Below are 7,631 nucleotides of genomic sequence, written 5' to 3' on the forward strand. Positions count from 1 at the left end.
TCAAGACAATGGCCGGGGAGGCGGGCGCGTGCGCAGATTGACGCAATGGACTCCATTTTCTTGAAGTCCATCACATCAACCGCGGGCAATTCAATGGAGACAGCAGTCAGATCAGGTGCACGCCGCTGCTGCGACACCCATTCCTGTGACCCTCCTGAGTTGCTCCACTGCAGTGACACCCCGCAGCCCACCGGCAGATCAACGGCACTCACCGCCGTGACACCCCGCTGAGCTCCCAGTATCACCAACCCTCCAGAGCCCGCGACACCCAATACCCAGAGCCCGCGACACCCCCTACCCAGAGCCCGCGAGCACCCCCCCTACCCAGAGCCCGCGACACCCCCTACCCAGAGCCCGCGACACCCCCTACCCAGAGCCCGCGACACCCCCTACCCAGAGCCCGCGACACCCCCTACCCAGAGCCCGCGACACCCCCTACCCAGAGCCCGCGACACCCCCTACCCAGAGCCCGCGACACCCCCTACCCAGAGCCCGCGACACCCCCTACCCAGAGCCCGCGACACCCCCTACCCTGCCTCCTGTGACCTTCCTGGTCGACCATCCCCCCCTCCCGGTGAGCATTAGGAGTAAGACGCACTAGGATTATAAGGCGGACCCTCATTCTAACATTAAAAATTATTTTTTCCTATTTTCCTCCTCTAAATTTGGGGTGCTTCTTATAATCCAGGGTGTCATACAAACCAAAAAATACGGTACTTAATAGAACTGCAACAACAAAAAGTCCCCAAATACCCATAGTGGGAACACAGCCCTAAGGCTCCTTTCACATTGCGTTTTTCTCTACGTCCACAGGTCCCGTCGGGGCATCCGTCCGGACCGCCCCTCCCCCACTCTGCCAAGCGTGTTCCAGACGCATGCGACCGGCAGGGCCATTCACTGCTATGGAGCGCACTGCGTTAGCGTGTGCTGTTTTGTGCCATTTTGTGCACATATATGTTTCTGCAGACGGACACACGAACGTAGACCACCTACGTTCGGGTGTCCGTCTGCAGAAACGTATATGTGCACAAAATGGCACAAAACAGACCACACGGTAACGCAGTGCGCTCCATAGCAGTGAATGGCCCTGTCGGGCGCATGCGTCCGGAACACGCTTGGCAGAGTGTGGGGGGGGGGGGGGGGGGGGAGCGCGGTTCGGATGGATGCTCCGACGGGACCTGTGAGCGGAAGGTAAAACGCAATGTGAAAGGGGACTAAGGGTACGTGCACATAGCAAGTATTCGGAGCAGAAGTTTCTGCATCACTTGGCAGGAAAAACACCGTGAAACATGTATTTTTGCCCACTTTTGTGCAGGTGTTTTAATGGTGCAGATTTTTTCACCACTCTTTAGTCTGGGTGAAATCTGCAGCAAAAACACTGAAAGAACAGATAAAACTGCAGATTTCCATCTGCAAGTAAAAAATAAGCAACGTGTGCACGAGACTTTAGGATCCCGGTCACTTTGCAGGTATCAGGAAATCCTTCAGGTTTTGTGACAAAACTGCGCAGAACACAAAATGAGGCAAAACTGCAATGTGTGCACAGGCTCTTAGGGTGCGACGTGCTGCAGAAAAACAGCGGTAATCAGCTCCGGCATAGGAAAAAAAAAAACAAATTGTGCTTTTTGATGACGTGACAATAGAGGATCCATTACAGACCTCAGAGGGCAATGAAATATTCACTGCGGATTGAGAATCTGCCCCAAGGATCAATTTGTGCTGTGGAAATTCAATACTCGTGTGGATAAGATTTGGTGGTTGAGGATCTGATGGATTATGGCAGACGGGGGTCCGCTGAAGCCCCCCGCGGCGGCCAGGTTTGCCCTCCAGTGAAGCTCAGGTTTCTGTACGTGCCTTGTCAAAACAAAGAAAAACAGAAACAAAATGTAAAACAACAAAGACATGTAAACACTGGGGTTCTGCTGCACAACACCGCTGGGAAACTACAACTCCCAGCATGCCTGAGCAGACGCCGGCACTGGTGCACACTGGGAGCTGGGCGCAGGGAGCGCTCACACAGGAAGGCGGAGGATGAATCGTTTTCCTGAGCTTTGTTTACTCAGCGTCCACCGCTGTGATGTGACCACGACGTCCTCAGCCACAGGAATGTTCCTCCTCATTGTGGAATCGGCCGCCTGTTTTCTAGTTGTATCCCACTCTGGGAAAGCTGGTGTGGCGACTGAACCGGCCTCCAATACAGGGGGCAGCACACTGCTCTCCCACAATCCAGAACAGCAAGACTGCAGCAGGATATCAACAGGCAGATGTGGTGATGGGGGCCTGGACGCCCCCCGAGGAGTGGTGACCACACGGGTGTACCCCATAAGGGTCATTGAGGAACCTCAATGTCCAAGGGATGAGTATCACCTACTGCACCTCCTCCGCGAGTGAGGACAGCGAGTAATGCAACTATAGAGGTCAGCCTGGGCCACCTCAGATGTGACCAAAGGTCAGAAAAAAGGATCCTACTAACCAGCAAAGAGAACCGGTCACCTACAACAGTGCCACAATGCCCGGGGTGATGGAGCGACCCCATAAGACGGGCGACCACACAGGCCAGAAAGCCCTGACAGGGTACAGCACAGAGCAACGGCGACCAGCTCACCTCCACCGTGCCAAGACACCCCCCCCACTGCCAGAAGACTCCCACCCCCTCTACCCCGAAGATACACCCCCCTTTTCCCCACTGCTAGTAGACCCCTCCGACCTCTCCACCATCTTCCTGGTGCCAAGAGACCCCCCGCCCTCAATACCCGGTGATAGGAGACCCCCCCACCTCAGTACCCAGTGAAAGGAGACCCCACCCCTTCATTTTTCACCAGTACCCAGTAACAGGAGACCCCCTTGCCCCCTTCATTCTCCACCAGTACTCGGTGACAGGAGACCCCCCCCCCCCTTCATTCTCCACCAGTACCGGTGAAAGGAGAACCCCCCCACATTCCACCCCACCCCCCCCCCCCGACTACCCGGTGACAGGAGACCCCCCCTTCATTCTCCATCAGTACCCAGTGACAGGAGACCACCCCCCCCCCCCTTTATTCTCCACACCAGTACCCAGTGACAGAAGACCCCCCCCCCCCTTCATTCTCCACCAGTACCCGGTGAAAGGAGAACCCCCCCCCCCCCCCCCCGACTACCCGGTGACAGGAGACCCCCCCCTTCATTCATCACCAGTACCCGGTGACAGGAGACACCCCCCCTTCATTCTCCATCAGTACCCAGTGACAGGAGACCCCCCTCCCTTCATTTTTCCACCAGTACTCAGTGAAAGGAGACCCCCCTCCCTTCATTCTCCACCAGTACTCAGTGAAAGGAGACACCCCCCCCCCCCCCTTCATTCATCACCAGTACCCGGTGACAGGAGACACCACCCCCCATTAGTAGCCGGTGGCAGGAGATCCTCCCATTCCCCACCAGTATCCGATGACAGGTGACCCTGACCCCTCTCCTCAGTGACAGGAGGCCCTCCTCCCTAGGCCTCCCCCTGCCCCCCCCCTCACCCCTGGGCAGCCCTCCTCTGACCCCCCTTACCCCTTAGCCGCCAGGCCTCCACCTGCATTCTTTACCCCCCTCTTACGCCTCCCCCTGTCCCCCTCTTCCTGCCCACTCTTCTCCCTCACCCACCAGCTCTCCTCATCACTGCCCCCCCCCTCATCCCCAGGCCCTCTTCACCTCCCCGGGTCCCCTGTTCCTCCTGCCCCTTCACCCCTATGGTCCAGGTCCACTGTTCCTCCTGCCCCTTCACTCCCGGGTCCCTTCTTCCGCCTGCCCCTCTCACCAACCGAGCCCCCCCTTCACCCTCTCATCCCCAGGCAGGTCCCTTCTTCCCCCTGCCCCTTCCCCCTCTCATCCCCAGGCAGGGTCCCTTCTTCCCCCTGCCCCTTCACCCTCTCATCCCCAGGCAGGTCCCTTCTTCCCCCTGCCCCTTCACCCTCTCATCCCCAGGCAGGTCCCTTCTTCCCCCTGCCCCTTCACCCTCTCATCCCCAGGCAGGTCCCTTCTTCCCCCTGCCCCTTCATCCCCAGGCAGGTCCCTTCTTCCCCCTGCCCCTTCATCCCCAGGCAGGTCCTTCTTCCCCTGCCCCTTCATCCCCAGGCAGGTCCCTTCTTCCCCCTGCCCCTTCATCCCCAGGCAGGTCCCTTCTTCCCCCTGCCCCTTCATCCCCAGGCAGGTCCCTTCTTCCCCCTGCCCCTTCATCCCCAGGCAGGTCCCTTCTTCCCCCTGCCCCTTCATCCCCAGGCAGGTCCCTTCTTCCCCCTGCCCCTTCATCCCCAGGCAGGTCCCTTCTTCCCCCTGCCCCTTCATCCCCAGGCAGGTCCCTTCTTCCCCTGCCCCTTCATCCCCAGGCAGGTCCCTTCTTCCCCCTGCCCCTTCATCCCCAGGCAGGTCCCTTCTTCCCCCTGCCCCTTCATCCCCAGGCAGGTCCCTTCTTCCCCCTGCCCCTTCATCCCCAGGCAGGTCCCTTCTTCCCCCTGCCCCTTCATCCCCAGGCAGGTCCCTTCTTCCCCCTGCCCCTTCATCCCCAGGCAGGTCCCTTCTTCCCCCTGCCCCTTCATCCCCAGGCAGGTCCCTTCTTCCCCCTGCCCCTTCATCCCCAGGCAGGTCCCTTCTTCCCCCCTGCCCCTTCATCCCCAGGCAGGTCCCTTCTTCCCCCTGCCCCTTCACCCCCAGGCAGGTCCCTTCTTCCCCCTGCCCCTTCACCCCCAGGCAGGTCCCTTCTTCCCCCTGCCCCTTCACCCCCAGGCAGGTCCCTTCTTCCCCCTGCCCCTTCACCCCCGGGCCTCCCCTTCTTCCCCCTGCCCCTTCACCCCCGGGGTTCCCCTTCTTCCCCCTGCCCCTTCACCCCCGGGGTTCCCCTTCTTCCCCCTGCCCCTTCACCCCCGGGGTTCCCCTTCTTCCCCCTGCCCCTTCACCCCCGGGGTTCCCCTTCTTCCCCCTGCCCCTTCACCCCCGGGTTCCCCTTCTTCCCCCTGCCCCTTCACCCCCCCGGGTTCCCCTTCTTCCCCCCTGCCCCTTCACCCCCGGGTTCCCCCTTCTTCCCCCTGCCCCTTCACCCCCGGGTTCCCCTTCTTCCCCCCTACCCCTTCACCCCCGGGTTCCCTTCTTCCTCCTGCCCCTTCACCCCCGGGTTCCCCTTCTTCCCCCTGCCCCTTCACCCCCGGGTTCCCCTTCTTCCCCCTACCCCTTCACCCCCGGGTTCCCCTTCTTCCCCCTACCCCTTCACCCCCGGGTTCCCTTCTTCCTCCTGCCCCTTCACCCCCGGGTTCCCTTCTTCCTCCTGCCCCTTCACCCCCGGGTTCCCTTCTTCCCCCTGCCCCTTCACCCCCGGGTTCCCTTCTTCCCCCTGCCCCTTCACCCCCGGGTTCCCTTCTTCCCCCTGCCCCTTCACCCCCGGGTTCCCTTCTTCCCCCTGCCCCTTCACCCCCGGGTTCTCTTCTTCCCCCTGCCCCTTCACCCCCGGGTTCTCTTCTTCCCCCTGCCCCTTCACCCCCGGGTTCTCTTCTTCCCCCTGCCCCTTCACCCCCGGGTTCCCTTCTTCCCCCTGCCCCTTCACCCCCGGGTTCCCTTCTTCCCCCTGCCCCTTCACCCCCGGGTTCCCTTCTTCCCCCTGCCCCTTCACCCCCGGGTTCTCTTCTTCCCCCTGCCCCTTCACCCCGGGTTCTCTTCTTCCCCCTGCCCCTTCACCCCCGGGTTCTCTTCTTCCCCCTGCCCCTTCACCCCCGGGTTCTCTTCTTCCCCCTGCCCCTTCACCCCCGGGTTCCCTTCTTCCCCCTGCCCCCTTCACCCCCCGGGTTCCCTTCTTCCCCCTGCCCCTTCACCCCCGGGGTTCCCTTCTTCCCCCTGCCCCTTCACCCCCGGGTTCTCTTCTTCCCCCTGCCCCTTCACTCCCCGGGTTCTCTTCTTCCCCCTGCCCCTTCACCCCCGGGTTCTCTTCTTCCCCCTGCCCCTTCACCCCGGGTTCCCTTCTTCCCCCTGCCCCTTCACCCCCGGGGGTTCCCTTCTTCCCCCTGCCCCTTCACCCCGGGTTCCCTTCTTCCCCTGCCCCTTCACCCCCGGGTTCTCTTCTTCCCCTGCCCCTTCACCCCCGGGTTCTCTTCTTCCCCCTGCCCCTTCACCCCCGGGTTCTCTTCTTCCCCCTGCCCCTTCACCCCCGGGTTCTCTTCTTCCCCCTGCCCCTTCACCCCCGGGTTCTCTTCTTCCCCCTGCCCCTTCACCCCCGGGTTCTCTTCTTCCCCCTGCCCCTTCACCCCCGGGTTCTCTTCTTCCCCCTGCCCCTTCACCCCCGGGTTCTCTTCTTCCCCCTGCCCCTTCACCCCCGGGTTCCCTTCTTCCCCTGCCCCTTCACCCCCGGGTTCCCTTCTTCCCCTTCACCCCCAGGCCTCCCCTTCTTCCCCCTGCCCCTTCACCCCCGGGCCTCCCCTTCTTCCCCCTGCCCCTTCACCCCCGGGTTCTCTTCTTCCCCCTGCCCCCTTCACCCCCGGGTTCCCTTCTTCCCGCCTGCCCCTTCACCCCCGGGTTCCCTTCTTCCCCCTGCCCCTTCACCCCCGGGTTCCCTTCTTCCCCCTGCCCCTTCACCCCCGGGCCTCGGCCTGCCCTCGTCACCTCCCGGGCCTACCTCTGCCCTCTCACCCCCGGATGAGGCCATGCTGCACTGCCACCTCCTGCCAGACATAGTAGTAATGGTAGCCTGTGGACAATGCCAGTAATGGCCGCACTTCCCTCCTCCTCCTCCTCCTAGTACAGGCCTGCTCGGCCCCCATGCAGTGCACCCTCCCGGGCTCCAGCACACACCACCAGCCGGGCCCTCTCCCGACATGCCAGGCCCGAGTGCGGCCTAGCTCTTCCTGCCCGATCCCCGGCCCCCAGTGGCCCGCGCGCCGCTCACTCACCGCCTGGTTCGGTGACAGCTCCAGAGCGAGGCTCGGGCCGCATAGACGGAGCGTGGAGCTGCTGAGGCCGGAGTCACTGCAACATGGCGAGGAGGAGAGCGGCGGCCGAGCGGCTACTACACCGCCTGCTGCGCCTGCGCACTGCAGCCTGGGAGACGGAGGAGGCGACTCCTGACCGCGGCCTCCACCTGCCGGCCTCACCTCCTCCTGCCGGGCCCACACGTCACTACCGGCCCCGGAGCCCCGAGCCGGCCGCAGCACAGTGTGTACATAGCCCTGCGTGCGGAGGCTTGCCACCCCCGCGTATATGGTCATAGAGGACAATGCTTGTACAGCGCCTGTATCACTGCTGCAATAGGCGGTCTCACTTTGTGGCCACGTTATCATGGGTTTTTTTTAATAGTTTTCTGCCGTACATGAGATCGCTTCAGCTGCGTGTTCACACTGAGGGTTTTAAAGTTTTTTTTCTGGATGGAATCGGCTTCAAAATCCTAAAAAAAACTTTTAAAAGAATCCTATTCATTTCTATGGGAATTCACGTCGGTGTGTGCTTGTGGTACTCAGGTAATCACACTACAGAGGGGAGGCAGCGGGCCAGGGGAGCACACAATGCCAGGAATTGTGGGGACCCTCATTACAGAGTAGCAGCCTGGCATTGGTGGGGCTATCATACTGAGTGGGGGGCTGTAGGGACATCATACTGAGTGCGGGGCTGTAGGGACATCATACTGAGTGGGGGGC

At 61.8% G+C, this 7,631-nt stretch overlaps 1 protein-coding gene across 4 annotated transcripts in view; it reads right to left on the minus strand.

The window, feature by feature from the left end:
• Positions 1-7,018, minus strand: part of PUM2 (pumilio RNA binding family member 2) — a 162,047-nt gene extending 155,029 nt beyond the window's left edge. For all 4 annotated transcript variants that reach the window (XM_075341143.1, XM_075341142.1, XM_075341141.1 and 1 more), the window contains exon 1: positions 6,891-7,018. The gene's annotated coding sequence lies outside the window, so the exon portion shown is untranslated. The remainder of the gene's footprint in view (positions 1-6,890) is intronic.
• Between the last annotated feature and the right edge of the window lie 613 nt (positions 7,019-7,631).

Source organism: Anomaloglossus baeobatrachus, chromosome 3 (assembly GCF_048569485.1).
Source record: "Anomaloglossus baeobatrachus isolate aAnoBae1 chromosome 3, aAnoBae1.hap1, whole genome shotgun sequence".
In the NCBI taxonomy this organism is placed as follows: domain Eukaryota; kingdom Metazoa; phylum Chordata; class Amphibia; order Anura; family Aromobatidae; genus Anomaloglossus; species Anomaloglossus baeobatrachus.